This window comes from Mirounga angustirostris, unplaced genomic scaffold, assembly GCF_029215605.1.
Source record: "Mirounga angustirostris isolate CCGP_5_RB_7025 unplaced genomic scaffold, mMirAng1.0.hap1 SCAF_4, whole genome shotgun sequence".
In the NCBI taxonomy this organism is placed as follows: domain Eukaryota; kingdom Metazoa; phylum Chordata; class Mammalia; order Carnivora; family Phocidae; genus Mirounga; species Mirounga angustirostris.
Window position 1 is genome coordinate 162620647 of NW_026991712.1, and position 16569 is coordinate 162637215.

Below are 16569 nucleotides of genomic sequence, written 5' to 3' on the forward strand. Positions count from 1 at the left end.
CTTCGGTGACACCTGACCCTGGGGGCTCCCTGGCCTTCTAGAAACACTCTGTGCCCTTGCCTTCTGAGTCACTGCTCTCCTGGTTTTCCCCCCACCTTCTCGCTCTGTTTTGCTGACCCTTCTTCCTCTGCATGCCCTTTGAATGTTGGTGTTCCCTGTGTCCTGGTCCTGGCGTTGGCTTCCTCCTCTCCCTGCACTCCTTCCCTAGGCATTGCCTAGGTGGCATCAGTCATCATCTGTCCCCATGGGCCCCTAATCTCTAGCCCAGAACTCTCACTTCCCTTCTGGATACATGGAAATCCCACAGGCATGTCCAGCTCAACACATCTGACCACCTTCCTTATGGACCGCCACCTCCCCGTTGCCTAACCACAAACCTGGGCGCTGTCCTTGATACCTCCTTCCTTCCGGGCTCCTCACCCCTCATCCAAATCCTACTTATTCCACCTCCTTAACTCCTCTCACCCTTGACCCTTCCCTCCAACCGCCACTGTTTGTCTGCCTCCGTGGACCAGCCAGGATTATTCCAGCAGCCTCCTCCCCCATGTCCCTGCCTCTGTGTTCTGCACAGACCAGGGTGTAGGGGGGGAACTCTTTCTAAAGCACAGTTCTGACCATGTCACTGTACCCTGCTCCTGTCTTCGGTGGCTTCCCATTTCCCTGAAGGTGAAGTCTAACCAGCTTCAGCATGGCCTACAAGATTGTGCAGCATTGGTCCCTGCCTGCCCCTGAGCACACAGGCTCACCTCCCTAGAGCCAGAGGTGCAGCCCACGAGTGCTCCTCCTCCGTCTCCTTTGAGGGCCCCGAGCCCTCCACCCTCAGCCTGGGTCACCTTTTGCGGGAAGCCGTGGACTGCTCATTTACGGACCACAACTCCGGGGCTGCCCCGTCCCTGCACTGACCATACCCTCCTTCTTTGTGGCAGGTCTGTGTCCCCCTAGACGGTAACCCTCTCGGGCAGGGGGCCCAGACGCAGACACAGGGTGCGCGAGGATGAATGGGGACGCGCGGGTGTGTGGGGTCTCGGCTCCGGAGGCAGGGAGGGTGGCGCACGTCGGGGCCCGGGCTGGGCGCGCGCTCTCGGCCGGGCGGGGCGCGGGCCTTGGCCGTGGCTGTGGAAAGAGGAGGGTGGAGGCCCCGCCCCGCCGCGCCCCTCCCGCCGCCCCGGCCCCCCCCCCCCCCCGCCCCGCGCCGCCCGCCCACTCCGGCAGCCGCGAGGTGCGGCCGGCAGAGCGACGCGGAGCCCCGCCGGCGCGGACCTCGACGGCGCCCCCTGCCCGGAGCCCGCGCGCCCCCGCGGCCCTCGAGGGCCGGGATCGGCGCCCGGCGGTCGCCCCTGCAGGTAAAGGCGGGGAGGCTGGCGCGGACGCGGGGGCTGGGGGCTTTGAGGGCAGGACCCGGGCTAGGCTGCCCCTGAGACTGTCCCGGCCAGCGGGCCAGCGCCTCCGGCCGCGGGGTGGGGATGAGATGGGGCCTCGGGCCAGGGGGTGGGCGCTAGGATGGGGGAGCCCGTCCCGTTCCCTGTGCCCCGTTTCCCCAGCCAGAGCTGCCCAGGCGGAATCCCAGATAAAGCCCTCTCCTCCCTTCCTCTCCCAGAAGTGGGGGCTCCAGCAACGACAGCTGGGTGGGATCCCCCGATGATGGGGCTCTGGACGCATCACTTCACCTCTGGGAGTCTCCCTTCCCACCTGTGGAATGGGAGCGACAAAGCTTCCCCCATAGAGCGGTGGAGGAGAGAGGAGGGGTGAGGGGCCTTCCAGCCCCTTCCAGCCCCAGGCAGGGGAAGCCCCTCAGCTCTTCCCTTCCCCCTCTTCCCATCTTTCTGCCATGGCTGGCTTGCTGGCCACCTTTCAGTTTCTCTGTTTTTCTGCTTCTGCCCCCAAGTCCCTCCTATTCTAGGTGTTCTGGCAGCACCCCCAAACTGGAGACTGAGGTTTTGTCCCAACCAGAGGCTCAGTACACCCCCACCGCCGCTCAGACCTGAGACTTGCAGGGGTGAGAGGGACTGGGGTCCCGAGTGTATCTGCTCAGGGGCTGGAGACGCAGGGGCCCCAGGAGTCCCTGGGTACAGAAACACTGTTCAGCCAGAGGGACTCAGGAGTTGCCAGCTGGGGAAAAGCGAGACCTCTGAGTTTGCTTGTTGTGTGTGTGTGTACCTGTGAGTGAGCCTGTCACATTTGTGGGGTAGAAGGAGGACTGTGAGTGTCTGCTGACAGGTTATTAATATGTGTGTCCGTCAGGGTGTGCTTGGGTGAGACCCCCAGTGTGTGTGAGAACCTGCTAGGTTCCCGACAGTGATGCCACTGACCTCCCTCTGGGGACCCTGGGGACCCAAAAGTGCTTCCTCCCATCTGCCTACAGTGCCTCTTGCTAAGACCTGTGCCCTTGTCTGTGGCCAGGGTCGATCCCCCCCTGGAGTGCCCTTAGCAAGGGCAACCTCCTGGGAGCTGTCCCCGGCATTTGGAACGGTTGGGGGCTGCGGTGGCGGGAGAGTCAGGCAGCCCGGGGCTTCTCTCTGAGCGCTGACCCTCACTCCCTGAGCAGATGGGGTGCCCTCATGGAACCCATTCTAGAGCCCAGGAGAGGGGTGGGGGTCTGGTGGGCAGGAACTCTGCGGGGGAGTTGGCGGTCTCGGTCAGGGCGTAGATGCCTCCACTGGCCTCCTGCTGGGCTGGGGCACACCAACAGATCCTTGGACGATCACCCCAACACCATGAGGACACACCACAGACATACACAGTCACACACAGCTACACTCCCTCCCACTGACGGTCACACACAACCACACATGTGAACGTGTTCTGAACACACACCACCACGGATGCTAAAACGACTGGCATGTATGTGCCCACCCACGTTCACACCCAAACTCCTTCAGACGCATGGTGGGCCCCACTGGGCCCAGCCAGACGTGCTCAGACAGGACAACACTCACACTCACACTCACACTCTTTCTCCGGTTTCACTTTGTCCACCAGAGTGAAAATGAGCGTTTCCGCTCTTTGGTTCAGTGGAAGGGGAAAGAAAAAATGGAAGTAAATGTGTGTACTCACAAGAGGGAGGGGAAAGATACCAAACAGGGCCGGTAGCCTACCCGCCCCCGTGACCTCCCCTGCTCCTGGTCTGAGCCAGACCAAAGGCTAGCAGAGCCCCAGCCTCCCAGCCCTGCTGCCCCCCCAGCCCACTCCAGACCCCCCCCCCAGTGCCAGGCGTGGAGCTCTCCTTATGGGATGGGACCTCAATGAGTGGGTCCCATCTGTGGCCCGAGGCACTTACAGAGTTGGAGTGGAAGAACCCGAGAGGCACGGGGGCCTCTCATATGGGGTGCAGCTGTGTCTCAGGGTATCCGCCGAGGGGGAGGCACCGTGCAAGCCACAGTGCGGGAGGGAGGGGCTACCAGCGAGGCAGCACCAAAGAGGTGACCCTGGCTGGGCTTTCAAGGAGAATTCGAACTTTGGCAGGTGCAGGTGGTGGACAGGGTGAAGGGAGGCCATTCCAGTCAGAGGGAACAGCAGGTGCAACGGTGTGGAGGTGGGAAGGTTCTCTTAGGGGACAGTGAGTAATTGGTGGCTCACACAGTGGGGGAACGAGTGGGAGGGACTGAACACTACTTGGGGTTAGATTTCCGAGAGAAACGGTGCACCCTGGGAGTCTCTGCTGTTGTTCTGGGGGCCAGGATGAAAGGGCATCTCATAGGCAAGGACCTCGCTGAGGAAGCTGGGCCGTTGGAGGGGGTTAGACCACGGGGGCTGAGGTGGGTGGTTGACATGGGGATGAGAGGAAGAAATAGATGGAAAGGAGGAAGGGGAGAGACAGGTGAGGTCTCAGTGACTGACTGGCCGTGGGGGTGAGGCAAGGTTGGCCCAGGACCTTGGCACTGGGTGACTGGCCTGTCCCCAGAGGAGGCAGGTGAAGAGGAGAATATGGGTCTGGATCTGGGTCTCTGGGACGCTGAGATGGCGAGGGACTGGGTGTTGAGCATGGGCATGAGTTCAGGGGCGTAGGGTGTGGGAGGCCTGGGGTGTGTCCGGAAGCCCGAGTGGGTGGTGAGGCCCTACGTGCGCACACGACTGCCCAGACATCAGCTAGGGAAGTCGCACTCCCAGAAAGGGAATTCTGGACTCACTCTGTTCTGTGGGCATTTCCAGGGTGCTGGGGTGTGGACGGTGGGTCTTGAGTGAAGGCCGTGCATGCAGTGAGGGGAACAGCTGGCCTTGGCAGTCGGACTGACCTGGGTTACTTGCCATGTGACCCTGGGTAAGCAGCTTCCCAGCTCTGTGCCTCAGTTTCCCCATCTATAAAAATGAGAATGCTAACACTAGTCTCCAGGGTCATTTTACTTGCAGAGAGGTAAGGAATGGTCCCAGGTCACACATGTAGCACCAGACTTCTGATCGGTGTTGGTTACACCTCTCTGGGTGGATCCTGGGAAGGGATGTGGGAGGACTTGGCCCTGCGAGGCACTTGGCCTTGCTTCCATTCAGATTCTTGGAAAGTTTTGAATTGGGAGGTGACTGTCCCCATGCAACCTGAATTGGCGGAGATTCCTGGCTCTTGGAGGGCAGTGGGGGTGGTAGAGGGTTAGTGCCTCATGGGGAGAGCCATGCCATTATTATGGGCTCATCCCATGGCGGGGATGGAGACTCCGGAGGAACCTGCCTGAGGTCACACAGCAGCCAGGGGCAGAAGTGAATCAGAGGCCAGGATCCTGGCCTCAGGCCTTCCTTCCTCCCCGAGGCTGCCCCACTAGCAGGGCCCATCAGGGACCTGGGGTGGAAGGAACTTTGTCACTTCTTCTTTCTGTCCCCTTGGGGGAGGGTCACAGTAAGAGCTTATTGGGCACCTACTGTGTACCCGGTCCTATGTTCACATGTCTCATTTAGGCTTTGTAACAATGCTGCAAGGCAGGAATCAGTGGCCCATTTAACAGAGGGGAAAGTGGAGGCTCAAAGAAGTCAGTAATTGGGCCAAGTGTCACCTTGCTGAGTGCTGAGCCGGGATTCACTTCCAGGTCTATGAGGATGTGTGGCTCATGGTCTTCCCACTGACGTCCGGGGTCACTGCCCTCTCCAGGGCCCGATTTGGTGGAAACTTAGCTGTTGAGCGTCCACAGTGCCCCAGGCATTTTCACAGCCTGAGGCACTTGTTGGGGGGTGGGGAACATGAGGAGTAGAAGGCACGAGAAGGTCAGGCCTGGAGAGAGCCCAGAAGAGAGGGGCCTATGATGGTGTTTCCTAGTATCTAAGAGCCCACTGTGGTCCTGGTGGGCCCAACGAGGGAGAGCAGCCTCTGGAAGGAGGGGGTCCTGGTTTCGGGTCTCAGTTTTGCCACTGGCGGCTATGTGACCTCAGGTGACTTCTCCTCTGGGTCCCCATAATCCCATTTATGAGATGGGCCGGGGATGCCATCCTGTGGCGGGGAGCAATGCCGATCGAGGGGTGGAGGTCATTTCTCGTCTCCTGAAAGATCCCAGGAGGCCTACTCGGTGATGTCCATCCCTGTCCCACAGCCACAGCCCTCACCACCCAGAAGCTCTCTCTGCGTCTAGCCTTCTTCCCTCCCACTGTGGCGGCTGCCGGCCGCCTTGCAGCTCTGCGTGGGCCCTTCAGGCCACGCTCCTCTGACAGGCGACCGCGCTCAGCTCGTGGCAAACATTCTTCTCATAGTTCCGGGAGCACAGCAAATCCGGCTGCTTAGCCAGGAATGCAGAGTCCCCCTCCTGCAGCGGCAGCAGGGGCTGGGTGGGGGACGGGGAGCTCCTGGGGGTCAGGCAGGAGGGGTGTGGGAGCCCCCACCTTCCCCCCACCGCCCCCACTGTGCCTCTGCCGCAGGGAGCTGCGAGGCTGTCCTCACCCCCTGTGGACTCCCTCAGCCTAGGTCCAGACGCTGGGGCCATCCACCACTAACTGGCTAGGTGAACTTGGGCAAGTGACTTCTCTCTGAGCCTCAGTTTCTTCATCTGTAAAATAGGGTTTATAGTACTAATCTCACAGGGCTTTTAAGAGGCGTCACGGTGATGATAATTATAACAGCGAACGTTTATTGAACATTCTTATGTGGCCAATACCGCTGGACGTTCGCTCTATGACATTAACTCGTTTCATCCTCCCACATGCTCTGTGAATAGTAATTGATCCCATTTCATGGATGAAGCAGTGGAGGCACAGATGAGTGAGGTCACATGCTAGGAAGAGGTAGGGCTGAGAGAAGAACCCAGGCAGCTGGGCTCTCAACCCGTCATGATTTTTCTTTTCTTTTTTTTTTTTTAAAGATTTTATTTATTTATTTGAGAGAGAGAGAGAGCACATGAGAAGGGGGAGGGTCAGAGGGAGAGGCAGACTCCCCGCTGAGCAGGGAGCCCGATGCGGGACTCGATCCCGGGACTCCAGGATCGTGACCTGAGCCGAAGGCAGTCGCTTAACCAACTGAGCCACCCAGGCGCCCCAACCGTTCATGATTTTTCAAGCAAGAGTCTCAGCCTGGGCCTGCTCCGAAAATGGGGACTTCCCCCATGAGCCCCTCTCCGGGAGAGGCCGACTGTTTGCCTCAGGGCCATCAGCACCTCAGTTAGGAAAGTTGGGGTGGGGACGTGGGCACGGGACCCTGGCCAGCCTCCGTGGGAGCCCTCTGCTGAGAAGCTGGTAGGGGGCGGGGGGTGCAGACTGTCCCACCCACCTCTGGCCTGGGATTTAGCTGGCAGTGGGCTCGGTGCAAAGAGGAGATGTCGCCAGGGGAGGAGCTCAAGGAGGAGATTAGGAAAGGCAGCTGTGGGTGGAGGTTAAGAACAGAGTCCCATTGAAGTAGGCCAGGGCCCTGCCCCGGCACACCCACCCGCCCCAGCTTCCCATTTTGGAGGACTGAGGGGGCCTGGATCACCTGGCGGAGGTTCCTGAGGCCCTCCGTACTCGCTGCCCATCGTGTTCCCAGCCTTGCCTGTCCCTATGGCCATCCGGGTTGCGACCGCACAGGTGGGGTAGAAGAGAAGGGGGAACAAGGTCCCGGGGCCTGAGGTCCCCCGGAAGCCCAGCTATACAGGTGGTTTGGCCATATGGGGGCTGGACGAGCCCCAGAGTTCAGATCTGGCCCCTGTGCTTCCCAGCGCCGTAACCTTGCAGAATGAATGTCACCCCTCTGGATCTCAATGCTCCTCCTCAGAAGAATGGGACGGCAATTCCCACCTTATAGGGTTGGGCAGGAGTTTGAGGAAATAATGGCGGGAGCATGCTCAGTGCTGTGTCTGGGGTGCATAGTACCTGGGATTTAGAGACAGTTGTTACTGAGGGCTACCATGGGGCGGGCTGGGGAGCCAGCTGTAGGCCGTGTCCCTCTGATTCTGATATTCAGGCATCTCTCGGGCTGACACCGGCTAGCCCTTCTCATTCCAAATCATCTGTCCAGTGCGGAGGCAAAGAGCCCAAGCATGGGAGCCAACAGCCTGGTTCAAATTCAGTCTCTGCCCCTCATGAGCTGCGTGCCCTTGAGGCAGGTATTTAACCTTCCTGTCCCTTGGTTTCTCCATCTGTAAAAAGGGAAGACAAAGTACCTACTTCACTGAGTCATTGTGAGGATTAAGTGAGATAATCCACCGCAGAAACCCAGAGCCCGGCACATAGTAGGTGCAAGATAAACGTTAGCTGTGATTAGTTAGTTCTTTCGTTCCTTTATTTTCTTTTAATTTTTCCCATCCTCTGGATATGTTTAGGGCGTTCACACCTCCACACCCTCACCCATGCTGCTCCCTCGGCCTGGACGTATCGCCTGTCCCTGCCACCACCCCATTAAATGCATGCTTATCCTTGGAAGCCCAGAGCCCGGCTGGCGCTGGGGCTGGGGGAGGGGGCCGCAGGGGCCCGGGTTGAGTGGGGCAGTGAGGACCTCCCCCTCGGCCTTCATGAGCTGGCCTGGGCCCTCAGAGAGGGGCATCACAACCCACCTCTAGGGTCGTGGCGCTCAGTGGTGGGGATGGAGGCAGGTCTTATCCGAGTCAGAGGGAAAACCTAGGAGCTGCTGGCTTTGGCATCTGGCTGCTCGTGCAGCAAGAGACAGGGCCGGGGTGTCAGAGTTTCCATGGCAGCAGGCAGAGGAGAGCAAGCAGCTGGGGGAGAAAGTGACGCCGTTGCTGGCCTCCCTGCCAGGTGGGCTGGCTAGGTGTCCCCTCCCCACCCACCCGGGAGTCCCATCTGGGCCCGGGCTCCAGCCTCAGCTCCCTTGTGTACAGCTGTGTGTGACGGGGACGAGGCCTGATTGACGGAGGCAGAAATGGGGACCTGGCCATCCAGGGCTCCAACCACCGCCCCTCCCCACTCAGCAACCTCCCGTGGCTCCCCATTGCCCTCCAAAGAAATGCAAGCATGGCATTCAAGGCTCCTCACTCTGTTGCCCCCGCCTTCTCAGCTCCTGCTTGTCCTCCCAACCCCGTGGCCCTTCTGGACCTTCCCCTTTTCTGCCAAGCTGCTTCCTACTGCCTGGAATTCCTTTTCTGACTTTGTCTGCCTTTCAGACTCCTACTCATTCTTCAGGATCCAGTTCCAGTGTCCCTTCCTACGTGAAGCCTCTGGGGAAGCTCAAGGGGGAGGCAATGTTCCCCACTTTGGGCTCCTACAACCTGGAGATGTTAGCCAATTGTGTGATGGGCCCTTGTTTGATGCTAGTTCAGGGCAGGGCAGGGCCCGGGGCTGAGCCGTTTCTGTGCCCCAAGGCCTAGCCTCGGTTCCCCACATAGCAGGAGAGTCCTCAGGCAGGAACCCTAGCCTATGGTAGGGGCCACCCTAGCCCGGGGCCCGACAGAGAGTAGGGACTTCTCCAGTATGGATCCTGGTGCGCAGAAGGAGCTTCCTCACTCTGGGCCGGAGGACGGGAGGAACTCCATCACCCCAGCCCAGGCCCGCACGGGCACTGCTAAGTGTGCAGGGAGCAAATAAAGGAAGGCAGTTCCCTCAGGCTCCCTGAGATGAGGGGCTGAGATCGGGGCCAGTTTCCTGCAGGGGCTCCAGGTAAGAGGGCTGCGGCAGGCCCCGGGGTGGGCAGGTGGCGGTGGGGGGACTGTGGGTCAGGGCCGGCCAGGCTCCTGGCAGCTTCCTCACTGTCCCCCTCTTTCGTCCCCAGGCCTTGCCTTTGCTGGGACCTTCAGAGGCCCCTCGGACCTGAGAGGTAAGCTAGATGTGGGGGCGGGGTTCTCCGACATCCGCAGCTGGAGGAGGCCGGTGCTTGCTGGGGTCTCACTTCGCTCCCTCCTGCTGCGGCGGAAGCACCACCCAGGCTCAGGGTGTCCTAGCGGGCAGCCCCTCGCGCAGGTGACCTCAGCTCCCTGCGGCCTGGGCTTTAAAACCCCAGCCCAACTCGGAAGCAGCTTTTTCTCATTTGTGAACTATTTCGCCCTGGCTCCTTGGCGCGGCCTGTGTTTGCTTGGCCTGCCCGGGGTGCAGTGGCCTGGCTGGGCTCCCGCCAGGCCCCCTCCCACCCAGCCCGGCTCCTCCTGCCGCCGCCACCGAGCGGGGAAGCTGCGAAGGCTCAGGAATCTTGGCCGGCGCGAGGAGGCAGCGGGCGGAGGGTGGCGCTCCGGAAAAGGCTGCAAATGTGAACCAGAAGGCGAGGGATTGGCTGCCCTGAAGGCCCGACCCTGGCCCGGGGCTTGGGGATGGCTGGGGCTGGGGTGGGGGCGGGGGACATTTCCATGTTCAGTCCCGCGCAGAAGTTCAAGACCTCTGCTGGGAAGTGAGCGATGTCACCAGCTGAGGCCTGAGCCCCCTGGCAGGGCAGGACCGGTCCCCTGGCCACCTGCCTGAGGACACATATTGCCCTGAGTCCTGCCCACTGCTGGGCCTCTTCTGGTTCTTCTGCCCCCAGCTGGCTGTTCCTACCTCCCTGGAAGCGTTTTTTGCCCCAGGATGCTCCTCCCCAGGAGAGTAGTGGGACTTCTACCTTCCGCCCTCTAGCTGGGCAGTGGCCCGAGCCGGAGCAGTGGACCTAATCCCCTGTGGGGAGGGAGATCCCGCCCCAGCCCCCTATGCCCCAGAGCTGAGAAGGACTCTGGAAGAACCACAAAGAACAAGGGGCCCTATGGGAAGTCATCCTGCAGCCGTGGCTGGAGGTGGGAGGTGGGGTTGTCAGGGGCCTGGAGCTGGAGCACCCAGGCTGCAGACTTTATTGAGCACCTACTTTGTGCCAAGCTCCAGTCAGGAATGAGGCAGGGATGGGGGAAGAGGTGCCCAGGAGGAGTAGCTGTTCTGCTGGAGGGAGGCACGGAAGGCTGCTTGGAGGAGGAAGCATTTGAGCTGTCTTAAATGAGGAATCACATGTTTGCTTGGAGGAGAAAGATAGGAAGGGAACTCTGGGCAGAGAGGGCTGTGAGGCAAAGGCAGGTAGGTGGGTAGAAGGAAACACTGAGAAGGTTGGGGTGTCTGGATCTGAGGATGCTGGGGTTCAGGGCTGCAGTGGGCCCTAAATGTGGGTGTTCTCCTCAAGGGGGAATCCACGGCCCTCGTCCAGGCTACAGCAACCTGGTTGGTTTTATCTCCAGTCCGTGTTTCCCTCTGCCGAGTTCCAGACCTGAAGTTCTCTCCCTCCTGGATGCCTCCACCGCAGAGGCCCCTGCTCTTCCTTGCCCACATGTTTGCTCTGCTCTCAGTTTGAAATGCTCCACCATTACTCCTCTGGGCTTTAGAGCTTTGCCCTGCCCTCCCAGCCTCCTCACAGGGCTGCTTCTGCTTCCCAGACTAAGGCCTTGTGTCTGGGAGCCTCACGTGCACAGGTGAGGGATGTTGGGACTCTGGGCAGATTTGAAGCCTGGTAGGGGAGGCAGGGTGGGCAGGGAGCAGTGCTTCTGTCCTGCCATCGACCTGGATGATGAGGTGGCCCCCAGGCAGCCCTGCCCCCACCTGGCCACCTCCCTCCACCCCCCAAGTCCCAGGTTCCAGGCGGTTCTTCGGTTTTGGAGCAATCTTCATGCCTGTGCACTGAGATGTGAGGGGCTCAGAGTCTCCTATTGATCCTGAAGGACAGAGAGCTCAGCTCACGGGCACTGGACTCCACAAGTCTCCACCCAGGGAGGTCAGACACAGACCTGACGTTAGCATGGGCATTAGGGCCATAATCGCTGGCCTTCCCGAGTGTCCCATCAAGTGACCAACGGCTAGAGACTTATAGAGGCTGGAACTCAAGACAGGGATTGAGGTTCAAGGACACAGGAGAGGAGAGAGACAAATGGGGTCACAGAGATGGGCAGAAATAGGACAGTGACACAGAGACGGGATGAGAGAGACACCCAGGAGATGCCTGGGAGGCACAGGCAGGTGAGGATCTGGGTTTAGTGACACCGAGACACAGAGGAAGGGACACAGATGGGCATGGCACACACCCACATGGCTCCCATAGCAAGCTGCTCCCGGCCTCCTCCTCCACCCTCCTCCTCTGACTCTTAGAGTGCGTGCCCTAGTTGTGATCTCAGGGTTTGCCAAGCTCACCATCAACCTCTGCCCTCTCCACCTCCTCCATTTTAATTGGTCCACATCCTTCTGGGTCTGAAGTATGCCTCCTCCTCCAGGAAGCCACGCGATTTGCAGAATAACATGGAATTTATCAAGTTGGATAGGGAGCCACTGGAGAATCCAGAGCAGGGGAGGGCCACGGGCAGAACTGTGCCAAAGTGTGGTCCACACACAGGCAGCAGCACCTCACCTAAGAGCTTGTTAGAAATGCAGATGTTGGGGGGCGCCTGGGTGGCTCAGATGGTTAAGCGTCTGCCTTCGGCTCGGGTCATGATCCCAGGGTCCTGGGATCGAGCCCTGCATCGGGCTTCCTGCTCAGCGGGGAGCCTGCTTCTCCCTCTCCCTCTCTCCCTTCTCATGCTCTCTCCCTCTCTCTCTCTCTCTCTGTATCTCTGTGTCTCAAATGAATAAATAAAAAAAAAATCTTTAAAAAAAAAAAAAAAAAAAGAAATGCAGATGTTGGGCCCTACCCCAAACCTACTGAATCAGGATCCCTGGGCGTGGGGCCCAGGAACCTGTGTTTTAACAAACCATCTGATGCACACTGAAGTTTAAGAAGTGCTGTTGGCGTATCTGTGAAAAAAACAGAGAAGCTGAGAGTGAGGATGGGAGAGAGGCTGCTATGATAGTGCAGGCGAGGATTTGGCAACTTAATAAACCTTTACTAAACGGCTGGGATTTGCCTGCGCTGTGTTGGGAGAGTATAAGGTATGTATTAGGGTAGACACTATGGGGAAGGAGGAGAAGGAATAGAAGTGAGAGAAGTAGAGGAGAGCCTGCAGGATTGGGTTGGGGGTGTACAGGTAAAGGAACAGGGCTGTCATGTACAGTTGTGCAGGTTGGTTACTGTACAAGGGCACCCAGGAAAGGCAATGAGAGTACCTGAGTCTGCTGGAAGGAGGGGTAGCCCTTTCTAATTGTGCTAAGGCATTGTACAGGCTAGGGAGATTCCTCACTGCCCTGTAAGGAAGGAAGAGTCAGAAGTGATGTCCAGATATCTGGCCTGGGCCCTTGGGAGCAGGAAAGAAGCAAGTAATGGGGAGAAGATAATGACAGCAGTTCGGGTGGAGGTATCTAAGGGCCAGCCAGGTGAAAATGCTCAGCCTGAGAGTAGGGCTCAGGGTGAGGTCATAGCTGGAGGCAGATGTGGGAGCCCTCAGTGATGGGATTGGGACTGTGGGGCTGGCAAGAGCTGGAACCTGCAGGAGAAACATCCAGAGACAAGGAAATGAGGCCTCAGCCAGCTCCTTGAGGCAAGCCTGGGTCTACAGAGTGGGCAGGGGAAGGGAGCCGAGAAGAATCTGAGAAGGAGCCTTTCCAGGAAGGAGGAGAGCAGAGCCCCAGGCAGGATTCTGTGCTGAGAGGTGTAGGAAGCAGGGAGCTGGGTGAGGGTTAGAGACAGTCCTTCCAAGGAACTTGGCTGAGAAGGCTGGGGAGAGGTGAGGGTGGCTGGGGTGGGGGGGCGGTCAGGCCTGTGTGGACAGGTGATGGAGAGTCTAGAGACAGGGTGGGGGTGAGGGGCATATGTAGACAGTGGGAGGCCCCGGGGAAGGGGTCTGGAGGTGGCTGGGCCTTGAGTAGGCGCACACCCCTTTCATCTGAGACTCAGGAAAGGAGGACAGGAGGGGCGCCTCGGTGGCTCAGTCGTTAAGTGTCTGCCTCCGGCTCAGGTCATGATCCCAGGATCCTGAGATCGAGCCCTGCATCGAGCCCTGCATCGGGCTCCCTGCTCGGCGGGGATCCTGCTTCTCCCTCTGCCTTTGCCTGCCGCTCCCCTTGCTTGTGCTCTCTCTCTCTTTCTCTGTCAAATGAATAAATAAAATATTAAAATAAAAAAGAAAGGACAGAAAAGAGCTCCCCAATTCCCACAAGTGGGGAAAGAGGTGGGGGAGGAGGGCCAGGGAGCCCCGGCCAAGTCTGGAGCTGCCTGTCTGGGCAGTGGGGGACGGGCACCATGCCCAGTGGGTGAGGAGGGCAGCTTCTCTGCCCCTGTGTGAGATCCATGAGTGCATCCTAGTCCTGAGCAGGCTGTGGGACCCCCCCCAGTCAGTCCCATCTCTGGAGCCATCAGGGAAAAGGCCTGGAAGACCAGAAAATGGACTTTGGAACTTTCATAAGGCCCTGGCCTTTGGCAGCAAGTTACCTGAGTAAAATTTTTCAAGGTTGGAGATGTTGTTTTGCAGCAAGAGAAACCTGGGTTAGACTGAAGGGAGAACTTTCTGGCCATCAGGGTAGCAGGACAGAACGGCAGTGGTTCAGATCACCTCAGTTAATCCTTCCACACGTGAGGACACGGAGGCTCAGAGAGGTTAAGTCACTTGCCCAAGTCACACAGCTCATACATAGCTGTGCTGGAACAGGAGTCCAGGGGCTGCCGGAACCTAGGAGGGCCTTAGGGGTCCCCAGGGCTGGACCCCTGAGAGAGAGAGAGAGCCTGAGCGAGAACTTCTCACCTGTTGAGGTGGCGAGAGAGACAGAGACAAAGAGAAATGAGTCAGGGCCAGAGATGCAGGGAGAGAGCAGAGAGGGAGGCTGGGTGAGTGGGGAGACAGGAGGCACCGGGGGGAGCAAGAGGGGCCGGCGATCCCACAGAAATGTCTCCACAACAGGAAGCGCTCATAACATACCTGTGGTTTGGCCGGCCGGGGCTGCCTGCGCGCTCCCCATGTTCCCTCAGCCGCGGCTGTGATGGGGGCTCAGGGAGGGCTGAGTTCCGTCCACCTCCACCCCCGGGAAGGGCGCTGCCGGGGCCACACCGGCCACACCCCCTCATGGTCCCCGGGGAGCCTTCTCCCTCGGCGCCCCCTTTCCTCTGGGCCTCTGGTAGCTCGGCTGTGAAATGGGCCTGGAGCGGGCCTGGAGCGGGCAGGCCTCTACATTCCGTCAGATCCGGGTTGGCGGGGCGGGGGGGGGGTGCCCTCTGCTGGTCACCCCTGGGACAGGACTCCCGGAGAGCAGAGCCGGGGGTGGGGTGTGGGGGGGTCGTTGTTAGCTGGTGGCTCTCCCCCTCCCGCAGCCCCGTCCGGGGGGACAGGGGTCTGTATTGGTGCCACTTCTTCCTGCCGGCACCCCGTCCTCCCCCCAGCCCCGAATCGGTCTGAAAGACCCTGGAGCCCTGTGCACTCCCAGCCAGCCCCCCTGGCCGCCCCGGGAGGAGGCCCCGGCTGCCACAAAACGCTGACTTGGACAAAACGCTGTTTTACGGGGATTTGTTGAAAAGGGGGAAATCCCGGCTAAGGACTTGCAGCTGTGCAAACACCTCGTCTACCCTGCCCGCCGCCACCGCGCTCGATCCCCTGAATCAGCGTCTCCTTCCGCACCCCACCTCGTGCCCCTGCCAGCCCGGCCTCTTCCCAGCTGCCCTGGCTCCTGCCTTGCTCCCTCAGAGGTCACCAGAGAGGGTGATGGCTTGCCCAAGGTCACACAGCAGAGCCGGCCTTGAGCCCTGACACCCCTGCTTGGCCACTACTGCTCGCGGGGAGAACAAGGAGCAAGCGAATGAATCGTTCTTTTCTCTGCACTTGTTCTCCGTGCCGGCTGTTCTTAGCTCAAGTCCTTTGATTGAGGCCATGTGAGTGTGTCCCCACATCTTCTCATTCTGGGCCTGGGGAGGGGGCTCCCAGGGCAACGACAGGTATCTGAACAAAGGAAAGGACCAAGGGAGTTATCGGTATGGTCTTTAAACTTGACAGGGACTTGAGTTCATCCAACTTCTATCAAGTGTCACTGTGTGCCAGGCAAGGGACAGAGAGTGACACAGCCAGAGAGGGACGCAGAGCTGTGAGGGGACGTGCAGGCCTCGGCGGGCAGGGCAGGCGTCCGATAGGCTTCCCAGGGGTAAGTCCACGGATAAATAAGAGTCTGGAGGCCAATGTGCAGAAGGCACAGAGCTTCAGGGGGCCGGGCTGTGGGGGGTGAGGGGCGGGAGAGGGGTGCCAGTGCAAAGGAGGCAGGGGGCTCGGAGCACCCAGGCACCCTCGGCTCTGATGGTGGTTGGGTTGGGGGCAGTATGTCCCACGAGGCTGCCACGACCGGCCGTTCCGGGGGCATCATCCCTCTCGGCAGCCCCGCGAACAGGCTCAGCACACCGCCTCTCAAGGCCATGGGCTTGCCTCCCCTCTGGGAGCTGGAGTGATGTTCTCTCCATCGGCCTGGAGCCTGTCTATCTGTCTGTCTGTCTGTCTAGCTGCGGCCCTGGCAGTTTTCACAGACCTCTGCTCCAATCCTGGTTGCCCGCTCTCGCCCACAGGTGCATCGCTGTACCTCCCTGAGCCTCAGGCTCTTCCTCTGCAGAAAGAGGAGTGGGGCGGGGGGTTCCTCGTTCCCAGGGGCCTCATGGGAAGGAAATCATTTATTTTATTTTATTTTTTTTTTAAAGATTTTATTTATTTATTTGAGACAGAGAGAATGACAGACAGAGAGCATGAGAGGGAGGAGGGTCAGAGGGAGAAGCAGACTCCCCACCAAGCAGGGAGCCCGATGCGGGACTCGATCCCGGGACTCCAGGATCATGACCTGAGCTGAAGGCAGTCGCTTAACCGACTGAGCCACCCAGGCGCCCGGAAGGAAATCATTTATTGAACAAAGCACTGGGCTGGTGCCTGACCGGAGGCCCTGGTGTCGCGACTGTGAGCTGTCATCCTGATGCAGACTCTGCTCCCTGGGGAGGAGACATCTGCTCCGGGGTCCTGCAGCATGCCTGTCACCCTCAGCCAAGGGAGCCCGGTGCAGGAGGTGCTGGGACAGGGCAGGGATGCTTCCCGGGGACCGGCATGGCCAAGGAGGCTGAAAGGTGGGGAGCTGGCTGGGGGCGGGGGGCCCTGCCTGGGCTCCTGGCCGGACTTGGGGCTCTTGCCCTGGTGTCCTGTCTGTCTATGCTCCCCCGCGGTCCTCTGCTTTTTTTTTTTTTTAAGATTTTATTTATTTATTTGTCAGAGAGAGAGAGTGAGAGCACAAGCAGGGGGGACAGGCAGAGGGAGAAGCAGGCTCCCCGCTGAGCAAGGAGCCCGATGTGGGACTCGATCCCAGGACCCTGGGATCATGACCTGAGCCGAAGGCAGATGCGTAACCAACTGAGCCACC